Below are 26,039 nucleotides of genomic sequence, written 5' to 3'. Positions count from 1 at the left end.
ATGGACTCTGAAAAACAGGCTGGGGGTTCTAGAGGGGAGGGGGGTGGGAGGATGGGTTGGCCTGGTGGTGGGTATTGAGGAGGGCACGTTCTGCATGGAGCACTGGGTGTTATGCACAAACAATGAATCATGGAACACTTCATCTAGAACTAATGATGTAATGTATGGGGATTAACATAAGAATAAAAAAAAAAAAGAACAGAAAAAAAAAAATATAGGTACCACAGTAAAGCGTGACTGAATGAATGAATGAATGAATGCATATCGATATTTACCCATTCCTTATAAAATACCATTGTCTTATTTCGGGTTCTTCTAAAAAGAGACCCTGAGATGAGAATGTGGGTACAAGGAGTTGATTTGGGAGTGATCCCAGGAGGTGCAATGAGAAAGGCGGGGGGGGACGGGAGACAGCGAAGGGAAGACAGCCAATATGGAGCGCATGAAAGAGCTGGTTCCTACTGTGGGCTGCCGGGGCTCGGTCCTGCTGGGGACTTCTAGGAGGCAGGGCACAATATGCTGCCAACTGTCTCACTGAGGGGCATGGGAGCTGGGGTATTTGTCCATCTCTTCCTGTTCCTCACGGCTTGAGGTATCTCTCCTCTGCCTTTTCCTGCCTCCTCTGAGGGATACCCAGCACACTGCCATAGCCAGAGGACACCCTGAGGCTGAAAGACCCAGGAAGTCATCAGAGCGCACAGAAACTGCACAGTCTAAGGGGTAAGTCTAGGGGACACAGGTGGATCCCAACAGCATCTGCCTGGAATAAGCACAAGAGGCTGCCAAGCTTAGAGGAGACGCTTGCACCTGGACCACCGCCCCATCCAGTCTCTGGGATCACTGTAACAACCTCCTTGTCCTCGTGTCTCCATTTGTCCACTCTCCACCCGGCAGCCAGCGCCATCTTCCTAAAATACAAGTTTGGGTATCCACCCCTCCCCCCTAAAACTCCTCAGGGCCTTTAAGGGGCATCTCAGTGGCTCAGTGAGTTAAGTGTATCCAAGCCCAGTGTCTGACTGAGCCTGCTTAAGATTCCGTCTCTCCGTCTCCCTGCCCTTTCCCCACACCTCCCTCTCTAAAAACAAACAAAAACAAAAACAAAAAAACAGAAAAACTCCTCAGGAGCTTCAAGATGAAGCCCAAATCTTTCAACAATCCAACCTCACTTACCTCTGTGGACCACACGTTCTCGACCGAATTCCTGCAAGTCCCCAAACGGAGCACCTAGTAATCCCCAGAATTGTACCAAGCCCTGGAGAGGAAGGAGACAGTATAGTCTACTCCCTGTCCTCAGTGACACCATGAGGTCTACGGAACAGTCTAGCAGGGTGGTGGGGGCCAGGGAGACCAAGATGGAAACAAGGAATTCTAATATTGTGTACACCCAAGGAAGCTACTATGGAAAGAACGCACCACCTAGATGGAATCCACAAACAGAGATCCGTTCATTTCAGATGAACCCTTTGCAGTCACCTCACAGAAAGTCAGAGGAGGGGGACACAGGACAGCTATGTTTGAAAAGACAGTCTCTCCTGATGGGTGCAACAGGTGGCATGTGAGCCCAGGAAGCAATGGCATGGTGACTGCTCCGGACGGAACCAAGAGGGAGAAACAGAGGGTGCAGAGTTCTGCCTCTTTATTAGCAGCCTCCGTGGCCCCAGGTGACAGGCCCTCCAGTGAGTGTCTCTTGGGATCCTCAGAGCTCAGCAGCTCCTATAGACCTTCAACTGATGAGCCTCAGAGGTGGCTGGGCAGCCCCAGGAAGCTAGAAGCAGAGCAAACGGGGGTGGGGGTGGGGGGGAAGCGGGAGGGTGGATGGGTCTAATTATGCAGGAACCATTTTCTGTTTACATAAAATATCTCAAGTAATCAGCAGTGATGAGCAAGAGGAGGAAAGAGCCTGCCTGAGAGTCTGAGGATGTTATGATCAATTAAATACCATCTTTGCAAACGTTCGCAGAGGGAAATTTTAAGGTGGAACTGACTTCAATTTGGCAAAGAAGATTTGGAGTCTTCTCCTTGGGGCTCCAAAATGCATGCATATCCGCCTAGCCTATGTTGCTAGTTTCACGAAGGTGTATATTCCAAGTTTTATCACCCCTATAGTTTTAGGATGAGTGAAAGAACAAAATGTAAATCATGTCGCCTACTCTGTGCCAGGTGTTTTGCAAATATTATTTCTGAACTCGTGAAAACCCCTATAAAGACGAGCATTATAACTCCACTTTATAGGTAAAGAGATGGAGGCTTCAAGAGGTAAAGTGATTACTCCAAGGGGACGCAATGAGGCGGAGAGGTAAGGTCCATTTTCACAGTTATGCAAAGTTGGTGTGACTGCCGTGGGTCCATTTGCAAAGTCAAAGACAAGGACTGGAGAGCTGCTAATGTACCCCTGTCCCAGAGGATAGAAGCTGGGCTCGGCACGAGCATGCTGAGATCTCACACCAGACTCTTCCTCCTCTTCACTGTACAGCAAGACTGAACTTAATGAGAAACAGGCCCTACAAAACTCTTACGGCCTCTGCTGGTCAGTGGGTTTGGCCATGGCCTTGTTGCTCAGGAGAAGTAACTATTCTGAGCAATAGAGCAAGGTGGAGAGTAAGTGTATTCTGGAGCCAGGCAGGCTCTATTTGCAAGCTGGGTGATCTTGGAGAAGTTATTCAACCTCTCTGAGCTTCAATTTTTACAGAGGTGAGTGGGAGGTAAAATTTACTCTGAATAATCAGTGCAAAATTCAATGTGAAGATGTATGATCATCACTGATGTATGATCATCAAATGATCAATGATGATGGTGATGTCATGCCTGGCACAGAGTGGGTGTGTGTTAAAGTTCGGCACCTCCCTGTCCCTTCTGCCTCATCCTTCTAGGCCAGCCCCGTGCTTGGGGTCCTTATCCCCTTCATGCAGGAATACCTGTGCTGTGTTCAGAATAGGTCAGTTCTGTGAGCTTCACAAGGCCGCACACATAGAGCTCATAGTCAGAGCATGATGATGAGAATTATTATCATATCATAAGCACCTTTAACTATTATTGCTTTAAAGTGTACCACTATCATCCAAAGATAACCCCTATTAACACTTTCACATATACCCTTACAGATATATAGAGTGTAAGAAAGAGATCATACTGTACCTACTCTTTGCCCTGAATCGTCCACCTAACTTCTATATTGTCAACCTCTCTTCATGTCCATAAATATCCATGTGCACCATTACTTTAAAAAAACTCTGTAGTATTCCAGTGTGTCTGCACACCTAGAACCTTGTTGTTGGACATTTAACTTTACATTCTTTCTGCTCTTTTAAAGCTGCAATATCACTATAGCTAAGCCACCATACACGCTCTTACTTCTGTTCATCAAAAAAGAAGATATTCATCACAGTTTTAAAGCCCAGAACACAGGCATGTCATCAATTATATATTTATCGATTCATTTATTTAAACCAATGTCCTACAGCTGGATATTTAGGTCATATGCCCTTTTCCAGCTCCTATAGATAATATTGATATATGTCTGCATATCACATCTTCATCTTATCTGATTATTTCCTTGGGATAAATTCTTAAGAAGGGGAATGAATGGTGCCAGAGGGAATTTATATTTTTAAGGCGTCGCAAAGGCTCAGCAAAATTGCCCCCAGAAAGGCTTCCAAGGGCTCATTCACCCACCATCTTACTCAAGTGCTTGCATTCATTCAACAAACATTCACTTTATTGGGAGGGGCTCCTAACCCAAGCTTTCCTTCTCAGTAATGCACTGCTGCAACCGAGCCCCCAGCTTGCTGTGTGCTGGAGACTTGGCTCTGCCCCCCTTTGGGCCTGCATGACTCTGGGCCCCTCCGCCCACCATCTCACCAACCTGCAGGTTCATTGGGACGATCACGTGAGAAGCAGGTCTTTGAAAGAGCTTTGGGCACTGAACAAATTGAGAGGACGTATTGCTAACACAAAGGGACTTTCTCGTGCAGAGTTCTCATTATTATGTTTTGGCACAGAAACTTCAAGTTTGCTGGGAGACTCCTTATTAGGTTTTCTTCATTCTTCCCTGCTGTGGTTACCAAGACACAGATGGAATATAATTTCTGATGGAGAAAACAGGCCTAGAGAGACTCATGGTTTTCTCCAGACCACATCAGCCTCGGGACTGTTACCCAACTTATCATCAGCCTGCTCTCTGAGTCGTATTTCCTTTTTCTAGATTAGCAGCACAAAAATGGCTATTATCCCCAGAAGATGCACTTGTATTCATAGTGAATCTGATGGTGCCAGCAATTTAAAATGGAAAGGCAATTTGCCATTTAGTGCTTTGTAGCCAAATAAAATGCAGTGACCCTTTCTTTCTCTTTCCAGAAGATTTGGAATTGTCTCTGAGGGTTGGAAGGGAGGAGAGAGAGATTGTAAGACTGTGCAGTTCCTTAAGCATCGAGTTTGCTACTTATTTCTGTGTTTACCATGACATCTGAGCACAGCCCTAGGCCCCCATCAGAGGCATCTGTCATGCCAAAGAATAAGCATGAGTCTCAAAGCCTAAAACCTACAGCCTAAATGGTTTTGCCACTTACTAGCTGATCAATCAACGTATAACTTATCAGTTCCCTGCTTGGGTGTCAAAACTGCACTTGGTGGGGCGCCTGGGTCGCTCAGTCAGTTAAGCGTCTGCCTTCGGCTCAGGTCGTGATCCCAGGGTTCTGGGATCGAGTCCCACATTGGGCTCCTTGCTCAGCGGGGAGCCTGCTTCTCCCTCTGCCTGCCGCTCCCCTTGCTTGTGCTCGCTCTCTTTCTGACAAATAAATAAAATATTAAAAAAAACAAAAACTGTCCTTGGTGCTGTGCAGCTTTGAGCAAGCTCATTCACCTCTCTGAAACTTTGTTTCCTTTTCTAGATACTGGAAATAATTTCTACCCAATATGAGAATAAAAGAAAAAGATCTAGAGAAAGACTTGGTCATGTCATGGAGCTTCAATGACAAGTCTGAATAAAACTCATAAAATGACTACTCAGATGACACAGCGGCACTTCTTTGTGTAAATATGTAATTGCACCCACGACGTACACCCCTTGAAACTCTGACAAAGGGAAGTGTGATTGCCCTCCTAGGGTACCCTTTCAAGGCATATAAATGATGCAGGGTCAGTAATATATGGCATACATACCTATATCCTCCTGCCCTTGCCCACAGCAGGCATTACTAATCAAACACATTAATCTTTGCCGAAATCCTTCTCAAATAAGGATTTCCAACCAGTTATAGCCAACAGAACAGGGTTGACTAGTGTGATGAAACCTAGCCAATCCCAGATTTAATTGATCAGAGCACAGTTATTTGAAATAATCCTCCTCGGAGATTTTCTTCTTGCAGTTGCTAGAACACAATGCCCCTTTAAGGATAATGCTGGTGAAGTAACATTTCCTCTGCAGTGAAGATCATTATAGTATCCCTTTCAAGGGGGTTCAGACCCCTCCTAATCAGTGGACCACAACAGTAGCTTCTTACAAATGCCGGGAATGCCAGAGACTCCTCAAGCCAGAAACCACCCAAGCTCAGGCTTACAAAAGACTGGGGTTTGGTGCCAGCTCTGAGTGACTCTGGGCTCTGCCCTCCCACGCCTCCTCCAGAGAATGTGTCCAGTCCAAAGACAAACTAGCCCTCTTACTAGATGTTTAACCTTGGACAAGTTATTTGACCTCTTTGTCCCTCCGTTTGCTCAACTCTAAAATGGGACAATTAACAGTATCTACCTCATCGATTTGATAAGAACATTAAACGAGATGATGCGTTTAAAGCCCTGGCATATGGTATGTGCTCAGTAAGCATTACTTATTATTTGCTATTATTATTAAGCACTTACCAGGTGCTAGGCATTGTTGAGCATTATCTTAATTGCATCTTGAAAACAATTGTATAATGCAGGTTTCATGTTGTTACATTTTTTTTAAAAAAACTAATTGTTGATTGATTTGCGCGAGCATATGGTGTTTGTTGGTGGGAAGCATTTAATGATGAGTGTGTTGAATTTCATGCCCCCATGTTCCTGGGAGTTCTCGTCACAGCTTCAGGAATATCATGCAGGACACTGGACTACCTGAATTTTACATGGCTTCAACCAAATGATGTGGTCATTATGCAGTGGGGGTCAAGATTTGAACCCAGGTTGTGTTGGTTCTGTGGAGCCACAAGGCCCCCTCTGGGTCTCTACCACCCCTCTCTTCACATCCACTTTCATAGAAAACAAAGATACAAAAATAAACAAACAACAAACATCAGAAACCTAACCTTTGTGCTCTTATTGTGTACCAGGTAATTTCTGACGTGTTTATCCTCTCTGCTTCATGTCATTGTCAGGAAAGCAACCCTGGAAAATATAGCCTTCCTGCCTTAGGCCTCTCCCACCTCTTTTACTAGTTACGGGAGCTTGGGTTAGTTCTGGATCCTCCATCTCTTTGTCTTTTAGAGACAGGGGTAATTACTGCTAGCCCACAAGACTGTCCTTCATTCATTTGTTTGCTAAACGTGTACTGGACATCTAATGTCAAGAATTGTGTTACATGCTTGATATATACTGGAGGGAACAAAATGGGCATCATCTCTGACCTCAGGGAGCTTCCTGTCCAGGATTAAATGAGATTATTTGTATAAAACTCTAAGCACAGAGCCTGGCAAAGAAAATATACTCAGGAAAAGTTAACATCACTGTTACTGTTACTGAAGGAGCCCAGTCAGGATGTGAGCAAACATATTTTTGGTTCTAAAATCCTTTCCATAAAATAGGGTTTTGTAGGGGGCCAGCAGGAGATGAGACTAGAAGGGGACTTGGGGATGTCCAGAGAAGACTTCAGATGGCAGCTTTTTAATACATACAATAGCAAAGTGCATTCCTTACCCCTCCCAAGCATTTTTTTTTTAGGTATTCTCACTCTCTTTCTCATCATCGAGCCCAGCCAGATGTATCCATCTTTAAATTTCCATAAACACACCCCTCTCTGCGGGAATAAATGCATTTTTCCCTTGAATGTGGACCCCGTGTGTTTGATTTGCCTGGAAAGGTGTAGAAACCACCCAGACACGGTGCTAATGGGATGTGACAGAACTCACAGCTTCCCCGGGCCTGGAAGGAAGAATGTTGATGAAGTGGAGCTTAATGAGCTTCCACCCACATTTCAATTATCCTAACAAGCTGCCAAAGGAAGCCCTGTTTGCAGTACTGTGTTCTGGAAGGTTTTGACAAGCCCAGGAGGAATCTATCTGGGCCGAAGCTGAGTATCTAAGGAAGGAAAACACTCTTCCTCTGGGAGAGAGGTACACAGATGACGAGGTCCAGCCGGCAGTCAGCTTTGTCACCTGGTACTTGAGAGGGCCCTTCTCGAACACAACTCCCTCATTAGCTCTCCCTGTACAATTGCATCAGCTATCTCCTGCCACCATAATGCCACATAACAAAGAACCACAAAACCTCAGTGGCACAGCATAAAAATTTGTAACCGCATGTCAGTGGGTCAAGTGGGCATTTCCAATCATCTTGAGCTGAATACAGTGGAGTTCACCCACGTCCCTGTGGTCGGCTACGTGGCTTTGCTGATCTTGGTTGGGCTGTCTCACTTGTTGAAGACAACTGGGCTGGCTCGGTATTTCTCCACACAATCTCTCATCCTACCCACAGGTTTCTTGACAGGGGAGCAGAAGGGTTCCAAGAGAAAAGCCAACATTATGCAGGGGCTCTTGATCCCAAGCATAGGAAATGTATAATGACACTTCTGCTGTGTTCTGTTGGTCAAAGCAGTAACAAGCGTAAATGAAATTTAAGGTTTGGGAAACAGAGCCCATCCCTTGAAGGGAGGGACTACAAAGTCACAGGGCAGAGTGTGGATACAGGAAGAACATTGATTGGGTCCATCGGTGCAGTCAAATTCCCACAAGAAGATACAAAATAACAACCACCATCATTGAACAGCAACTCTGGGCCTGTTTTCTGTGCATAAGAGGATGTTAAAATGGGATGCTTTGGGGGCGCCTGGGTGGCTCAGTTGGTTGAGCGACTGCCTTCGGCTCAGGTCATGATCCTGGAGTCCCGGGATCGAGTCCCGCATCGGGCTCCCAGCTCAGCAGGGAGTCTGCTTCTCCCTCTGACCCTCCTCCCTCTCATGCTCTCTGTCTCTCATTCTCTCTCTCTCAAATAAATAAATAAAATCTTAAAAAAAAAAAAATGGGATGCTTTGGGTCTTGGCTTCACCTGAAGCCAAGAGTAAAATGAAACGTTCAAACACCTGACATTTCAGAGCAAGATGCTGGCCTTGCAAAGATTCTAGACGAAAATAGTTTTGTAACCCTTGGTCCAACACCCACCTCCAAGGCATAAAAAGGTTGAGTTGAAAACCAGGGAGAGAATTTTTGAAGGGAGTAGTCCAGTGAGAAGTGAGGCTCAGTCCCACTTAAGAAGGAGAGAGGGGGTAGCAGTGGAAGCAGGTGCCAAGGATGCATGAGTTTCCCAGGAGTCAACTGGATAAAGGTATCTGCTGGGATCAAGCCATCTTATATCCTGCCTTGCCATTTGCAACGACGTGGATGGAACTGGAGGGTATTATGCTGAGCGAAATAAGTCAATCAGAGAAAGAAATGTATCATATGATCTCACTGATATGAGGAATTCTTAACCTCAGCAAACAAACTGAGGGTTGCTGGAGTGGTAGGGGGTGGGAAGGATGGGGTGGCTGGGTGATGGACACTGGGGACGTTATGTGCTATGGTGAGCGCTGTGAATTGTGTAAGAATGATGAATCACAGACCTGTACCTCTGAAACAAATAATACATTATATGTTAAAAAAAGAAGATAGTAGGAAGGGAAAAATGAAGGGGGGCGGAATTCGGAGGGGGAGACGAACCATGAGAGACTATGGACTCTGAGAAACAGACTGAGGGTTCTAGAGGGGAGAGGGTGGGGGGATAGGTTAGCCTGGTGATGGGTATTAAGGAGGGCACGTATTGTATGGAGCACTGGGTGTTATACTCAATGAATCATGGAACACTACATCAAACACTAATGATGTAATGTATGGTGATTAACATAACATAATAAAATTAAAAATAAATAAATGGAAGAGAAGAATTAAAAAAAAAAAAGTATCCTGCCCAAAAGCAGCAGAGAGGGGCACTAATGTCTCCCACCTGGCATGGGAGCTGGCAAGGACGGGAGGAAACTAAAAATCTCTACCCTGTCAGGGGACTGTGCCATGCAGAAGGCACTAGAGGGGGCCCCCCAAAATCCACAATGCACCTGGAGGAATAGACTCAGTTTTGAACACCTGCCAAACCCAGAGGAAGTTTAAATACCTGCCAAGCAGACTGTACCAACACCAAATTATGACAGACGGTACTAGCCACAGAAGCCCTTTCCCACCCTCACCAATTGCCCCTCTGCTCCCTCAGGCCCTTGGCTAGGAAGCAGGGAGGAGGGAGGGACTTAGGGAATCCAACCTCCTTCTCCAATGTCTGAGTTGAGAAAGGGACAAAGCAGAACTACTACTAACCCACACTAACACTACGCCTTTGAACTGGAAAAAGGCGCCCCCTGCAAGAAGCTTTACTTCCATGTACCTGAAATTTGTCCTAATATATTGTAATAGCTACTTATTACTGTATAACAAATTTTTCCAAAAGTTGGTGGTTTAAAACATCATTTATGACTTCATGGTCTCTATGGATCAGGAGTCTAAGTCACGGTTTAGCTGGATCCTCTGGCTCAGGATCTCTCACCAGGTTGCCGTCAAGGTATCAGCTGGGCTGTGATCTCATCTGAAGGCTTAACTAGGGAAGGATCCACTTCCCAGCTCATTTGCATGGTTGTTGGAGGGCTGTTGGCCAAAGGCACTCTTCATTCTTTGCCGTGTGGGCCTCTCCATAGGAAAATTCAACATGGAAGCTTGCTTCATTAGAATAAGAAAGAAAAAAAGCAAAGAGGAGAGTGCCAGCCAGATGGAAATCAGTCTTCTTTTTTTAAGATTGTATTTATTTATTTGAGAGAGAAAGAATGTGCACGGGGTTAGGGGCAGAGAGAGAGGAAGAGGGAGAAGCAGATTCCTCGCTGAGTAGGGAGCCTGATGTGGGGCTCGATCCCAGGACCCTGAGATCATGACCTGAACTGAAGACAGGCGCTTAAACTACTGGGCCACCCAGGTGCCCCAGAAGTCAGTCTTTTATAATCTAATCTCAGAAGTGACATCCCATGACTTCGACTGTATTCTGTTAGTTAGAAGCAGGTCACTAGGTCCAGCCCCAAAGGTAGAAGGTCACACAGGGTGTAAATACCTTGAGGGAGATAACTGCGGGGGTCATCACAGAAGTCAGCTACCACATATACTGATTTTATTAGCACTCCACACCACTGTTATTGGTCAAAAGTCTGTCATAATAAATACACAGATCCACAATGTCCACGATATGAACCAAAGCCACTAGTCTTAGGTGCTGTACAACCTGCCAATCATATGTGGTTGCTTTGTGGAGATGCTTTAACATTTTTAAAACATTTTTTTGTGGAAGTTTTCAACCATTTACAAAAGTAAGGGAAATAATAAGATAAAATAATAAAAGCAGTCATTCTTGTTTCACTTACACTCCAACCCATTGCCCCACTGCCCCCAGTTGTTGAAAAGCAAATCTCAGACATCACCTTATGTCATCTTTAGGAATTTAACACCAAACTCCACATACCACATTTACCATTACACCATTAACAAGAGTCCCCTAATTTCATCTACGAATTCAGTCAGTGCTCAAATTTCTCCAAGTTTTTCCAATTTCAGAAATGTCTTTTTTACAGTTGGTTTGTGTGGGGAAAAGCTTCGACGCAAATTTTTTAACCATGACTTAAGAGTGGGCATTTTAATTACAGAGACAGAACTATTCTGGGAGTGGAGATGACTGCAAGGTGTTTTATCATACAGGAAGAACCAGTGAAGGGATGGAGGTTGCTCGAGATTTTACCCAGCGGCCGAGAAAGCCTAGCTCACCATGGCCTCATCCAGGGACACGGAGGAAAAGAAGGCCACCTCCTTTCTGGCACCTTATCACGTGCTGCTTGCTCATCGGGATGGCGACACACAGGTTATCTCGAATGCTCACTGGAGTCCTTCAAGCTGGGCGTTCTAACCCTCACGTTCACGTGTGAGAAAATGCAGACACAGGAGAACGACCTTGCCTCAAGTCACACCGTTCTTGAGACAGCTGATGCCCCCAACTCGAGTCCGTCCAGCCTCCCCAGGGGACTCTGGGAGCAGGCTTTCAAACTGCCATAGCTCCTAGGACATGAAGATATTGTCAATGCCTTGTTACTTGACCATCCCTCTTCCTTGTGAAAGCCTTTCTACCTGACGTTGGCAGGAACTGGACCATATCTGCTCCTCACTTTTGTTTCCTAGTACTCAGCACAGAACTGGGTACATCGTAGGTGCCTAATAAATGTAACCCATACAAAGCCTGGCTAGCCTGCTTCAGCCCTGAAGTCACCATAACACAGAACCTCATGCAAAGAAACCCCCGTTCTGACAGTCAGACAACCGGTCTGAGGAGCAGTTTAACTCCCCTGCCCCAGCCCCATCAGCCACAGAGGGGCAGTGAAACAGATTCATGTCCCCACTATAGAAATTTACCTGAGAACATTCCATTTTCTTTGCTTTCTGGAAGCTGGGTGTTGGGAAGAATCTGGAGGAGTTCCCAGCATTGTTTCTTTCGATGGGGCACCTATGGTCAAGTGAATGGTAGTCTTCCACCCCATGAAGCTTTCTCAGAAGTGGTTACTTGGGTCTGAAACCATCCATACACCCCAGCCCCTCTCTTTGCCTGACAAACTCCAATTCCTTCAGGGTTCAGCATAAATCGAATTTGCTTGATGAAGCCTTATCTGTCTTTCCAAATGAAGTGTCACCCCCTCTGGTGTACCCATCACGTGCTTGTCTGTCTTTCCCTCAAAACCGTAAGCCCAATTAGGCAAAGACTGCATCTGTCATACCTGGAACATGGTAGGTACTCAATAAGTACTTGTTGATTGATTGTTTCATTTTATTTTTTTTTTCAGGTTTTATTTATTTAAGTAATCTCCACACCCAACATGGGGCTCGAACTTACAACCCCGAGATCAAGAGTCTCACTCTCCCCTAACTGAGCCAGCCAGGCACCCTTCTTTTTATTTAAAAGAAAAAACCCCATAATTTGAAAACTGCATTTGCTGAAGTCTCTCAAAAAATACCACAGAGCCCAGAGGCATTGTCTCCAGAAAACAAGGCAAAACTTGAAATCCACTTTCTTCTCCCCATTGCTGTTCCCACAGTTCACTCCACCAAATTCTTCTCCTTTGTCAATTTCCTAAACTCTCCAACCTAACCAAACCATAGTTCATGCTCTTCTCTTTTGATGCAGCCTTTTCTCCTATAATTAACTTGCCCCCCCTGTCTCTTTTGACCCATTCACCCATTCGTTCTCTGGATCCCAGAAAGCAAAGAAGGCCTTGAGAGTGAAAAGAATCTTACCTCCTTAGAAGGTGAGAGGGAATAATAAACTGCTGAAGACATGGATTTTTGCCCATTTTGTTACCTGCTGTGCTCTCGGTGTTTGGGATAGTGCTTATCACATAGTTGGTGCTCAGTCAAGATTGACTGGTTGGGTAATATATTTTCTTTTAAAGTCACATGTTTTCGTTGTTGTTAAATGAACGGATGGATAAATAACAAGAGGTGTTTCATGAGAGAAAGGAAGCAAGGGAAAGACGAACAACAACAAAAAAACCCACTATGTTTTCCCCCTCTATTTGGAGGACTAAGATGGGATGTTTGCCTGAAGAACCAAGTAATCATAGCAAGTAGGACACAGCCCCCGGTCATTCTCAGACTTCAAGGGCCGTCTGCTGCTCAATCAGCAGGAAAACAGCACCGGGGACAGGGGCTAGGTGCAGCTTGGCAGTGTGGCAGCAAGTGAGCTGACAATTTCCTTCTGTGTTTCAGCATAATTGAATTAGCATCCATGGAGACTGTCTCCCAGACATCGGCAAATGCAATACTGTGGAGCAGGCACCACAATTCATCTGGCATTATGAGGCATTGAATTGCCATCCAATCCTGCACCTCTCCTCGTTGCTTTGTGTGTGCTCGTTAGAGGAAATTAGGTGGATGCGACGAGCCTGGGAACAATTAAAATCTTCCCACTTAGGCGATTCCCAGCAGTGGTACCCAACTTCTCTTGAAAAGCACTCAGGTTTGCTCAGCAAGTGTGTATGCCCGATGTTCTGGATGTGCTTTCTCATTCTGAGCAATGGATGACGATTCATTTTGCTCCAGCTAAGGCTACGGACTGGTAGGGCATACAGGAGAGAGGACATACGGGGACAGCCATGATACGAACCAACCAGAACAGCATCCATAATGGACAGTGCCACAGCCAGGAGTCTCAGGACTCAGTCCACGGGGAAAAGCTCAAGATGAGTCTAAGCAATGGGGCTTGATGGTGGACCACAGACAAGGACCAGGAGGACAGCACCCAGCAGCAAGTTAAGACTAGAAGTTGGGAAGATTAAGAGCAGGATGAAGTGGGGAGTGAAGAGTGCCATTTGGGCACATGGTTCAGAACCAAGATTGTGAACATTAAAAGCATGCTAGATTGAATCTACTCTGAGGCTAGAGGCCACTTAAAGGACCGTGTTTTACTGGCTGGAGGGAACAGCTGATAGCTGCTGGGAGCAGAGCGGTATGGGAGAAAGAGCAGATTTTTGGAGAAATACGGATTGGAGATTGAATACCAATCCTACCATGTTTGACAGTTAAACCACGTCACCCCTAGGATCTTCTGCCTCCTCGATGGAGAAAAGAAGACATTTATCTTGCAAGACTCGGAGAGGCTCAGGGTTGTGCTAAGTGATATTGGAGGTGTCATGTGTAACAGGACTTTGTCTTGGTTTGGGTTCCACCAGAAAGGAACCTTTAGATAAGGATTATAAGGATTTGAGTGCAAGCAGTTTATTTGGGAGATGATGGAGGGGAAGTGGGAGAATGAGGCAGGGAGAGAAAGAAGCCAAGTAAGGATTTGTGATCAAGCCAGCGACCACTGTGGGCTCCAGAACTCATCCCATGGGCGACTCTGGGAAACCACACAGAACACAGGTCTCGGTATTAGCTTAGTGAGAGATCTGGGAATTTTAGACACTGACTCCCATCAGTCATTCGCTGAGGGCTGCTCCTGGGGGCTGTTCACTGCCTAGCACTTTTGGTCTGCCTTGGGAGTGGGCAGGCCTGCCTTCCTCATCTTCAGAGAAAGCCCCAGGCACACAGATGCGGATACTAGCAGAGGGAAGTTGGCCTTTCTGCTCTGATGTGGGGAGTCCTGAAGGGGTACTGACAACTTCTGCTGGTGGGGGACACATTGTCCCAGTTTGGACTGGGTCCCCTAAGCAAGCCAAGAGTGAAACGTACCAAGTGTTCCCATGTTCCAAAGACAGGTACAAGACCCCCAACAGGACTGGCAAACTATTTCGTGACTCTTAGCCTTTCACCAAATTCGAGGAGAGTAGGGAATGGGAAGGATGATTTCTTTAGAGAGAGTGGATGGAGCGTCACTGTTCTCTCCCCAACCCCACAGGGGCAGGAAGAGCTGTGCCCCCCTCACCGGCAGCCTAGTGGAAGGAGCTTAGAGGGGAACACATGGGAACATGAGCTGCATCCTCTGAAGACTGGAGTCCCTATGGGCTGGAATCTGACTTGTGCCTGAGAAATCTAAGAGATGCAAAGAAGAAGCTGCAGAAGAAGGCTGCAGTCTGACAAGCAGCTGCTCTCCCACCAAAGTGTTTTCCTTGGGAAAGGAGAAGCAGAGAGAGAGAGAGCGAGAGTGCTGACCCAGGGATATCTGAAAGATGCTTTGCCTAATAAGGCCCTCTAGAGGAATGATGAGCCCCCAGCCCATGGAGACAGACCTCGAACAACCAAAGCCAGAGGGACATCATTACTGGACAGTCAGAACATTTCTAATGCCAGACAACCACAGGTGAGAGATGTGCGCCCAGGGTCCCCGCAGACGGATGCACACTCAGTGCACTGAAAAAGGGGCTGGCTCAAGAGGGTGCTTGTTGCAGAAATCCAGCCACGCTCCGCTCTCAGGGTATGCACACCGATGTGGGCTTGCAAAAACCTAGAGAAGGAGAAGGCTTTTCCTAACTTGCAAAAGACAGCATCCATGAGCCAAACTGAGCACCCAGAGGCTGCATCTGAAGGCAGGGCAGATCTTTTTTCTAATTCCCACAAAGGTTTTGTTGTTTTGGTGCCAGTGGAGACAGAGGTTCAGAGTTCATGCAAGCAGCCCAGGAGAGAGCACTAGCCTGCAGAGCCCAGCTCATAGTAGTCCAGTCACGAGCAACCTTCTCCTCTTATCCCCCCTTGCACCCTCGCCCACCTCAGAGAGGCAGGGCGGCCTGGCTTGGGTCGGGTTGGAGGGCAGAATTACCACCCCCTTAACAGCAACTCAAGAAGCTGAATGGTCCCTTTCCCATTGCAGCTTCTGCTGGCAGCAAGCCTGAGCAAATGAAACCCAGGGGTTTGTTTTTTGTTTTTGGTTTTTTTTGACAGAGACAGGAGAGAGGGAACATAAGCAGAGGGAGTGGGAGAGGGAGAAGCAGGCTTCCTGCTGAGCAGAGAGCCCGATGTGGGGCTCGATCCCAGGACCCTGGGACCATGACCTGAGCTGAAGGCAGACGCTTAACGACTGAGCCACCCAGGCGCCCCAAAACCCAGGGGTTCGACCCTTGCACCAGACTGGACATAGGGATCACTGAACTGCCAAAGATGTTTTTATAACCCACAAATAAGCAGATGAGCTAAAGAGTCTGTCCGACATTCATTCACAGAGAGAGAGAGGGTCAGTCCTGTGATTGCACAACTGGGGGAGAAACAGAAGTAGCTCGATGACTGTACCCCATAAGTCCTGCTCTTTCAATACACAGATTATTTAGAGAAAGCATCCAACAGGTGTTGTATATGGGAAGCATCTAAAATGTATCAATAAATAGCCGCTCTTGTCATTATGAGCCGGTTGTTCAGGTGAAGTTTAAACGAGAATTTTCGGACTGTCTGAGTTAACTCCCAGCATGTTAGAACTTGCTGATCAGCCCTGGGCTGTACCAGCTCCTGGCCCAGTGGGAGAAAATGAGTGACAAAGAACAGGGTCTGGGTCACCAAGCAGAACATGAGGGGCCCCCGCACCCCGCCACTGCTGTGGGGCATCAGGCCTAGGAAGGCTATGCTTGCTGTGCTCATGATGCTGGTTCTTGGGAGGGCATCTTGCTTGTTCCCACTGGACAGCAACTGTAGAAGGAGACTTGCTCATTATTCTTCCGGAAGCTAAACCTCAGGATGGACTGGAGAGGGCGGTGGGGGTAGGAGCCAGGAGGGTCTGCAGCCTACAGCTGCCTCAGAGCACAGCAAACTGCTTACCCTGAGCTCAGATCCCGGGCAGAGGTGACAGACCTTGGGAGTGGGGAGTGAAGGCTTATAAAGGCAAAAGCCACAAGGTTTCTTTGAAAGAATTATGATTAGTACTGACAGGGTTAAACTGACCATCTACCTAACAATTGGCCATTTAATTAATAGATGCTACATTATCTCTATTTCAGTCCTAAGTAGAAAGATGTGTCTTAGGAGGTGGTGGAGATGCAACTGACAAGATGCAATTGACAAAAGTCAAGAGTTCTGGTATTCCAAGAATTGAAACAGGAGAGTTCAGAGGACCGGCTTCCTCCACATCCTCCCAACCCTATTTTGAAGGACTCTCTTAGCAATGTTTACTTCACTTCGGAATCTGCTCTCACATAGGAATCCCAGGGACCTAGCCCAGGGCTGGATATAGGAAGAGAATGGGCTTTATTTTTATTTATTTATTTATTTATTTATTTATTTATTTATTTATTTATTTTTAAGATTTTATTTATTTGACAGAGAGAGACACAGCGAGAGAGGGAACACAAGCAGGAGGAGTGGGAGAGGGAGAAGCAGGCTTCCCACAGAGCAGGGAGCCGGATGCGGGGCTCAATCCCAGGACCCTGGGATCATGACCTGAGCCGAAGGCAGACGTCCAACGACTGAGCGACCCAGGTGCCCCGAGTGGGCTTTAAATTCGCACAAATCATGGTTTGAATCCTAGCTCTGCCATTGACCATCTGTGTGACCTCAGGTAGGTCACTTCACCTCTCTGAGGGTCAGCTTCCTCATCTGAAACGTGAAGAAAAAAATACCTACCTCCCAGTTTGGAGAAGACATAACCATATTTAATATACTGATTCCAGTGACAGGCCCCCAGCAAAATAGTAGGTGTCATCATCATCATTATTTTCTATGGACATCCTCTCATTTCCTCACAGTTCTGTTCAGACAATTCCGGTTCTCTTACAGAATTTAGTGCAAAAATGGCTGGATCATTCATCTACTCAAGATGCTTTCCATTTTTGGTAAAAATCCCTAGACATTGTCGGAGCTGAAAATACTTTTTCATTATCAGATAAGAAGATCCCTTCTGCAGTCTCCTCATGTTCTAATTCTGCCTCCAGTTGGTCCTGAGGGAAAGTAATCTTGCGTGACACTTGAGCTTTAGAGCTAAAATCAGATTTAGCATCCCAGTTCCCAATGGGGCAAACCCAACATTTTACACACTTCCCACATGTCAAAGAGAATAGATGCATCTTTTGTTTCAAGCCAATTTTCTCCAAGTCAGTTTTCTGCTTAGTTTATCTGAGCCTCAGTTGTTCCATCTGTGAAATGGAACCAGTGATACCATCCTCTCTCATAGGGTTGCTCTGCAGATGGATGAGTGACTAGAGAACTCGGGTTGGTCACACTGTTGTTTCCATAGACCCCCTGCTGCGTCAGTGGAGGAAATCCATGGTTCTAGTCCCTTATGGCTGTTGGCCAACATTATGTCCAGGCTGAATTGGATCCAATTTGCTCTGTTCAGCAAAACTGATCAACTAGGACACTTGTGAATTCTGAACAAATATCCCATCTGGTGTGACTGCCAGGGCCTATTTAGTTTTTGCTGTTGTTAAACTTAAAAATAAAACTGTCAGTTATTTTACCAGCAGAAATGGGTTTATTCAGGAATGGCAAGAGAATCGCAATTCAGGATGAATGATCCAGCCATTTTTGCACTAAATTCTGTAAGAGAACCGGAATGGTCTGAACAGAACTGTGAGGAAATGAGAGGATGTCCACAGAAAATAATAATGATGATGATGACAGCTACTAATATGCTGGGGGCCTGTCACTGGAATCAGTATATTAAATATGGTTATGTTTCCTCCAAACTGGGAGGTAGGTATTTTTTTCTTCACGTTTCAGATGAGGAAGCTGACCCAAGCAAGCTACAGGACAAGCAAGCTATGCCTACAACCATAGGCAAGCGCCCAGAACAAAGGAGAGAAAGTCTCTTTTATTGGGGGGGGGGGGGGGGGCGGGCGAATTGGGAAGGCTGTTGTAAACAAAAAGGCCATTGGAAGAAACTGGGAGTTTGAAGTGTAGTGGCTTCTCATTGGCTGAGCTGTTGCTGGGGGCGGGGATAACTTTTCCTCCCGCGGGGGTAATATAGTATGACTTACAAAGTGTCTCTCTTCCTGTTGGGTTTGCAATTGACCATAAGTGATAGGGCATGAGCCTTTCCCCTCTTGGCCTCCCGACTCCATTTTAAAGAGGTTTCCTTTTATTAATTTTCACACTGTTGAACCATTTCAGAGTTCTAATGTATAAAAAGAACATGGAAGGGGGAGGCAGAGTGCTTTAGGGGAGTGGAAGGCCAGGCCACAGGTGGGCGGGAGTGGTTAGGGACAAAGCTAAAAGGAAACGGGACAGGACCTTGAAGGTGAAGCTGCTGGCTGCCAGGTGAAATGCCCAAATGTTCTCCCCTAAGCATCAGGGAGTGATCAGAACAGGAAAGAGTGCTTACCCCTTGTGCAACTCAACCAAGTGACCCCCATGTAGAAAAGTGTGCATTTCTGGTGTGGGAAGTCCCCAAGAAAGGGCAAAGGAGAGGTGAGAGAAATTGCAGCTACAATTGCTGGGCCCCACACATTATATATGGCATCGCACAACTCTCCCAATAATCCAGGGAGGTGGGTAGTTATTGTCCTCATTATACAGAGATGGTCATCAAGCCCGGAGAAGTGAATTAGTCAACATTCCCCAACTGACTCTATCTGCCAGGCCTTTCATGCTTCCATCTTTTATTCAATCTTCAACAATTATTTACTGAGTGTCAGGCCCCATGTCAGGCACCAGACAGATTAGTATCAGGAAAGCAGAGAACAGGGAGGATTTCAGATGAAGGGTTCTGGAGAAACAGAAGGTTTTGTTTTTTTCCAAAGTGCCTGGAACAGTGGTGCCAGCAGCCTGTGCCCGAAGGCAATCAGAAACAAAAGGAGAGCCACAGCCCCTGGCAGGGAGGGGGTGTCCCCTCATCCCACCGGAGAGACCTAACTGTCCTTGAATCAAAGGCTTCCTGGAAGCACTCAGAGTAACAACAATCGGTAACACTTATCGAGCAATTTGCTTTGTGCTGAGCATTTTATAGGCTCACTTCCCTGACACCAGCCCATTTTACTGTCACAATGACCCTACGAGGCAAGTAGGATAATAATGATCCCCATTTAACAGACGTCCTGAGGCTCAGAGAAGTGAAATCACTTGCCCAAGGACACACAGATTGGAAGTGGCTGATTCAAATCCAGATCTACCCAGTTCTAAAGGCTGTGTTCCGACCTTCCCGGTGACACCAGCCCCCCCACAGCCCTGCCGTCACGGACTCACCCCACTTCTCTGTGGACAAGGACTGACCACTCCTAGGAGGGCTGTAGCACGTGAGGGCTGAGAGGCAGGGGCAACCACACCACAACTGTGTGACCTTGGGAAAAGCAACTTCACCTCCTGCAGCCTCAGTCCCCTCATCTGTAGAATGGGAACTGTATCAGACAGGAAATGTGAGGACTTCACATGGGCCCTCATCCGCAGGAAAGGGGCACACTGTCCACACTCCACCCCTCTTAAGGGTCTCCCAACCCATCATACTGCCCCACAGAAAAAACGAAGACAGAAGTCCTTGGAATGGCAAAGAAAAGGCGGCAACTCTTCTGTTACCACTAAGACTGTGGGACCCAGAGGCCAGGGAGGGGTCTTAATCTGTTTTTCCCACAGGGCTGGTCATATGACAGGCAGGCAATGAATGTGTCTTCTGAAAACACACACACACACACACACACACACACAGAGCACAGGAAGGAAATACATCAGCATGTTCTCCCCGGTTATCTCTGAGTTATGGCACCTTATCTTGCTTTCTGCTTATCTGCATTTTCTGACTTTCTTATAATAACATGTATTATTTGTGGCATTATCTAAGATCTTGAAAGACATACACCCAACTGGTACTATAGGTTACCTCTGGGAAATAGGGATGGGAAGGGCTAGTTAATGGGGGGTCGGGGGGGGGCTTTCTATTTTTTTTTTACTTTATGTACATACAACACTGTTTTTGTTACTTCTGTAATTTTTTTAAAGAAAAAATATAAGCTCTGTGGCACATGATGGCAGAAATACCAAGAACATCGGTGTGAGAAAGACTTGCCTTTAAATGCTGACTTGTCTACGAAGTAACTGCTCTGAATCTCAGTTTCTCCATCTGTAAGATGAGGTAAAAATGCTGCTTCGTCAAGTTTGTTGTAAGGATTAAAGATAACTTGTGGGAAAAAAACACACCCCCGCATACAATAAGTGATCAATAATTGAAAGCAGTTATTAAGGGCTTATTGGGGGGTTATTTTGTCTGTGGGTTTATTCTACATAAGCAAGTGTTTCTCCAGGAACCAATATGGTGAAAAATAAACCCTTAATAAGCACCCAATCAAAACTCTGCATCTCACTACAGGGGAAGCACATTAGAAAGTAAGCTGTGTGTGAAATAAAATATCTATCTACCTTATCTAGTATCAAATTTGACTCCTTTGGCTCCCCTAGACTCAGCGGTCAGTGACAGATCTTGGACTTCTCTAGCTAGGCAGAAAAATCTGGAGTGTTTTGTTTTGTTCAAATTTATTCGGTTCTTTTTCTATTCCACCAGGAGGCCTTCCTCTGGCTGGAAAATTCACCAGGAACCCCTCCCTCATCCCCAAAACACCACAGGGAAGTGAGATTTATTTACCTCGGACACAGTGGGGGAGCCGAGCTAATCTTTTCTTCTGTCTTTGGGAATTTGCTTGCCTGTTGACCCAGATGCCCTACACATGTTCACAAAACCCTTCTGCCAAACTTCATTAGCCATTTAGGCTTCTGTGGTGTTATTCTGAGTCCCTTACTTTCTGGCATTAATTTAAAGCAACATTTTCTCACCTCCATTGGCATGCTTCCACAGGTTAGAGGCTTAAAAAATGAATTGCAATGGATTTTGTCACAAATTGCCTAAAATCAAAATGTTTGGTTTCATCTCCTATTTCATTTCCAAATGATTAGCAGAGGATGCCTATAGCACCTGTTAGTAGGACTCAGAGACCATTTCCGAGCAAAGCAAAAAACAAAACAAAACAAAATCATCAACAACAACCAAAAAACACCACAGCCTTATCAATTCATGTTTTCCACTAATGAGTTACCGATGTCTGTCATGGGCAGGAGATCAAGGACTGGTGACAATGTCTGACATCCCCAATCTAATAAAGCATTTTTTTTCCCTGTTCACTCCAAAGAAGCACAGTGGTGGGAATTCCACGTGGTTTGGTGTGACAATAAGAACAACTATTATTTATGGAGTGCCACTGGGAGCTAGGGTTCTTTCCATATATACCTCTTATAACAACTCCTCAATTATTAGGACAGTCTTGGCTCCAAGTGTCAGACAACCAACTCACGGTAGCTTAAGCTAAAGTAGAATCGTTTGGGCTCATGTAACTAAGAGGAGAACCAAGTGTGTGCTTAGAATCACAGGAAGAGTTTCAGGAAACAGCCTCAGCAACAGGCTCCAGAAACTTCCTCTCTCATTTTTACTTCTGTTTGTCTTTACCTGTTGATCACATTTCCTCCTACTATAGACAGGCCTAGTCCATCTGAAGAGGAACATGGCTGGCATGTCCCCAGTGGATATAAAATGCTACTTTCTCCCAACATGTGTATATTGGTCCCAGGAAAAAACTCTGATTAGACTGCCTGGGTCACATGCCTATCCCTTGGACCAATCACTGTTTCTGGTTAGATGATTTGGCCAGAATTGGGTTATATTCTCATCCTTTTGGCCAGGGGTCTGTGTCTATTCATAGGAGAAAGGCTTAAAAAGCTTAATAAGGGGATGCCTGGGTGTCTCAGTCGGTTAAGCGTCTGCCTTTGACTCAGGTCATGATCGCAGGGTCCTGGGATGGTGTCCCACATTGGGCTCCTTTCTCAGCCGGGGAACCTGCTTCTCCCTCTGCCTGCCACTCCCCCTGCTTGTGCTCTCTCTCTCTCTAAAAATTTTTAAAGATTTTATTTATTTTCAGAGAGAGAGAGAGAGAGTGATAGAGAGCACGAGCAGGGGGGAGATTGAGAAGCAGCTGAGGGGCTAAGTAGGAAATAAAATCCTGCCTGTACTCTGCTCAGCCAGCCACGTACCCTGGCCCCAGCTACATCTGCTAGAAGAAAGGATGCCTTTTTTTCTAATTTATGCAAAGATATCAAAGCAGCAGCTTTGGATGAAAACAACAGTTACTTCAGGCCACGGCAAGCTCTAGGAAGTGAATCATGATTACCTCATTTTTAAGATGAGAAAATGGAAAGCCACAGAGGTAAAGTGACTTGCCCAAGGCTATATAACAGGAAACAGTAGAGCTAGGATTCAAACCCGGGTCTCTGGCTCCGAAGCCCACGCTTTCCATGTGGTAACTCACTCAGCTACTGTGGGGGGGTGCGTGGGGCTCACCAGGCTCCTAATAGCATGAGGAAGAAGTGAGATAAGTGGATTCTTTGTGCCTCTTCTCTCTGCAAACCCAGCTATCCCCACGGGGATAATCTAACCAAGAAAACCAAGCCAAGCCCCAGACAAGACACTTCACAAAAACTGTTTGCAAACAGCTTGGAAGTCATGGTGTTTCCCTTAAAAAGGTAATTTCTTGCTTGGAACAGTGAGAAATTAGATGCAATCTGTTTTGATTTTTTCCCAATTTAGGACACGCTTTAGTGACCAATCTAAAGACATGCCAGCATCCTTCTGTCTCGAGGATATGTTAGCTTGGTTTACATCTCTGTTCATAAAGGACATCTAAATCATCCCACAGGACAGGTGGCTCAGAATTGATACAGCAGACATGGAGACAGACTGAGCTGCTTCTTCCTGGGTATTATCGTTAGTAAGAATAATAATAATTACCATTCACTGGGCATTTACTGTGTGTCATGCCTGATGCTAGAGACATCCATCCCGTGCAGCCCTAATAGAAAGTCAGGGTGGGGTGGGGTTATTTTGGCTACTTAGCCTCTGAACACCCTTTCTGTTGGAGAAAAAACCTCCACGGGGTGATTCTTGGTGGAAGCTTGACCTGTTTCCTCCACAAAACCAAAAGAGATCAGAGCTCTGAGAACTCTGCCGTATCTTTCCAGAACATTCCACTTTTGCTTAAATTAACCCATGTCTGTGTCTGCTGTTTGCATCCAAGCACCCTGCTACCTAAAAGTGTTCTTATCCCCATTTTACAGGTAAGACTCTGAGACTCAGAGAGAGGATGAGACTTGGTTAAAGAGTTTTAAAATAAAGCTATAGAAGCACAGAGCAGAGCTCCCTGAAGGCATGAGGTAATGCGGTCAACGTAAGCAGAGCTTTGTAGTCGGGTTGACTTGAAGATGAATGCCAGCTTCACCCTCTGGGTGACCCCTAGCAAGTTATTTAACCTCTCTCTGTGTCTCAGTGTCTTCACCCAAAAAATACAGATGGTTGTGCCAATAGCATAGAATTCTTGGGAGCATTAAAAGAAATCATCAAAAGAAAAAAAAAAAACCACGTATGTATTGCTCTCAACATCATGTCTGACACACAGAAAGTGCACAACACACGTTAGCTGTTGTATCTGTTATGACTATTTGTGCTCATTAACCCCTTTCTATCATGTCATAAGTGGGGCTTATCTGACCATTTACTAGGATTGTCCTGTCATCCCTTCCAACCCCCAGGACATGGTTGAAGGAAAGTAGAGGGTGAGTAATAAGTCCACCTGGAGTAATATTCTACCTCTTGGCATGGGGGTGACTTCTGAAACCAGACCTTCACTCAGGTTCTTTCTGTCTCAGAAGAATCCTGGCACAAACCGGCAGAGGCTCAGCCTGTGCTCATCGATCACACTAATGACGATGGATTTCCACCCCTTTGCCACTTGATCACCAGCTGCCCAGAGTTTGATCACCATTTCCCAGGGCAGATCAGGCCACCCCCAACTCCTGCCCACAAGGGCCTTTTTTTCCCCCCTTACTCCGTGTCACCCAGAACAGAGCCAATTAAAGAACTCACTCATGTTTCCACCCTCCACCCCTTTAATTACAAACAATGCTGAGAGTTGAATAACACAGAACAAAAGACAGATTTATTTACCCCAGGATATAAACAAGATTATCAGAAACAAGCATTCAGAAGCCCTTAGCTCCTGGGAGAATTTTAATTTGCTGACCCCCTGCCTTACAGAAATCTCGGGTTTTTTCACATAATTATAAAACCCCAAGAGTTTCGCCCGCTTGAGTTATTTGTTGGCACACATTCACCACCCTGGCTCCTTGCTCTCATTGGCTAATCCTAAGTGTCTCCGCTGGGGCTTTAAACCAGGCTCTTTTCAGACAACGCAGGAAGCCTGAAAGCAATTCTCTTTTCCTGGTGAAATTTTCCTATTGCAGGCTACCTGGTATGACCAGGGTACACAAACAGGAGCAGGGCGGAGGCAATGTTACATTGGCTTTTGGTCAGGAATCATTTAACCTCACATTGAAATGGCATGAAGCCAAAAAGGGAATGCATTATCTCCTGTAACTGAAAAGTCGACCATAAAGCCGAGTTCAGGCACAGCCCAATTCAACGGCCTCAAGCATGTCACTGGGCTCAGTGTCTTCGGACACCTCTTACCTGTTTTCCTCCGTATCTTCCTTCTCATGGGAAAGAAGGTCCCCAGGACGCTCAAGCTTCCAGCCTATCAGCTCCTAGAATTAAACGCCATTGGCTCAGTTTGGGTCACGTGCCCACACTTGCGCCAATCACTGTGACCGAAGGAAGAAATACACTGATTGGCTAGATCTGGGTCACAGGCCCAATGCTGTCTCTGGGGGATAAGGCCAATTCTGTTAGAAGCAGACAGACCGGGGCGCCTGGGTGGCTCATGATCCTGGAGTCCTGGGATCGAGTCCCGCATGGGGCTCCCTGCTCAGGGGGGAGTCTGCTTCTCCCTCTGACCCTCCTCCTTTCATGTGCTCGCTCTCTCTCATTCTCTCTCTCTCAAATAAATAAATTAAAAAAAAAAAAAAAAGAAGCAGCAGACAGACCGAGAATGTCAGGTGGGTGAATCCCCAAAGAAAAATCTGGGTGCTCTACCCAGAAGAGGGGAGATGGATGCTGGGCAGGTGAGAACAGTGGATGACCATCAGAGTGTTCGGTGGGATAGGGGCTATAAAACACCCAGTCTTCCAGGGACGGCTTGCAAGTGGTCCTTCAGCATCTGTTATAGGTTGAATTGTGTTCTCTCCCTCCTCCCCAGTTTATATTTTGACGTCCTCCTAACCTCCAGTACCTCAGAATATGACCTTATTTGGAGACAGAGGTAACACATTAAAATGAGGTCATGAGGATGGGCCCTAATCCAATTTGACAGGTATCCTTATAAGATGGAGAAATTTGAACGCAGACACACGTACAGGGAGAATGCCATGTGAATGTGAAGATAACCATCTATAAGCCAAGGAGAGAAGCGTGGGATGGATTCTCCCCCACAGCCCTCAGAAGAAACCAATCCTACGACACCTTAATCTTGAATTTCT

General features: G+C 46.0%; 2 long non-coding RNA genes across 2 annotated transcripts in view; one reads left to right on the top strand and one right to left on the bottom strand.

Annotated features, from left to right (window-relative positions):
• Nucleotides 1-25,187, bottom strand: part of LOC115942997 (uncharacterized) — a 41,698-nt gene extending 16,511 nt beyond the window's left edge. Inside the window, exons 1-2 of the long non-coding RNA XR_014139774.1 lie at nt 25,135-25,187; nt 20,638-20,691 (exon numbers count right to left, since the gene is read on the bottom strand). This is a non-coding gene — a long non-coding RNA (uncharacterized LOC115942997). The remainder of the gene's footprint in view (nt 1-20,637; nt 20,692-25,134) is intronic.
• On the top strand, nt 379-5,431 carry LOC145716840 (uncharacterized). Its single transcript, XR_014139772.1, has 3 exons — nt 379-720; nt 2,233-2,296; nt 4,887-5,431. It is a non-coding gene; the product is annotated as an uncharacterized LOC145716840 (long non-coding RNA).
• Nucleotides 25,188-26,039: the final 852 nt, after the last annotated feature.

The sequence above is a fragment of the Leptonychotes weddellii genome, chromosome 13 (assembly GCF_054177405.1).
Source record: "Leptonychotes weddellii isolate Sample4059 chromosome 13, ASM5417740v2, whole genome shotgun sequence".
Taxonomy (NCBI): Eukaryota; Metazoa; Chordata; class Mammalia; order Carnivora; family Phocidae; genus Leptonychotes; species Leptonychotes weddellii.
The sequence above is the reverse complement of the archived record's forward strand: the minus strand, read 5'-3'. Positions and strand labels throughout refer to the sequence as shown.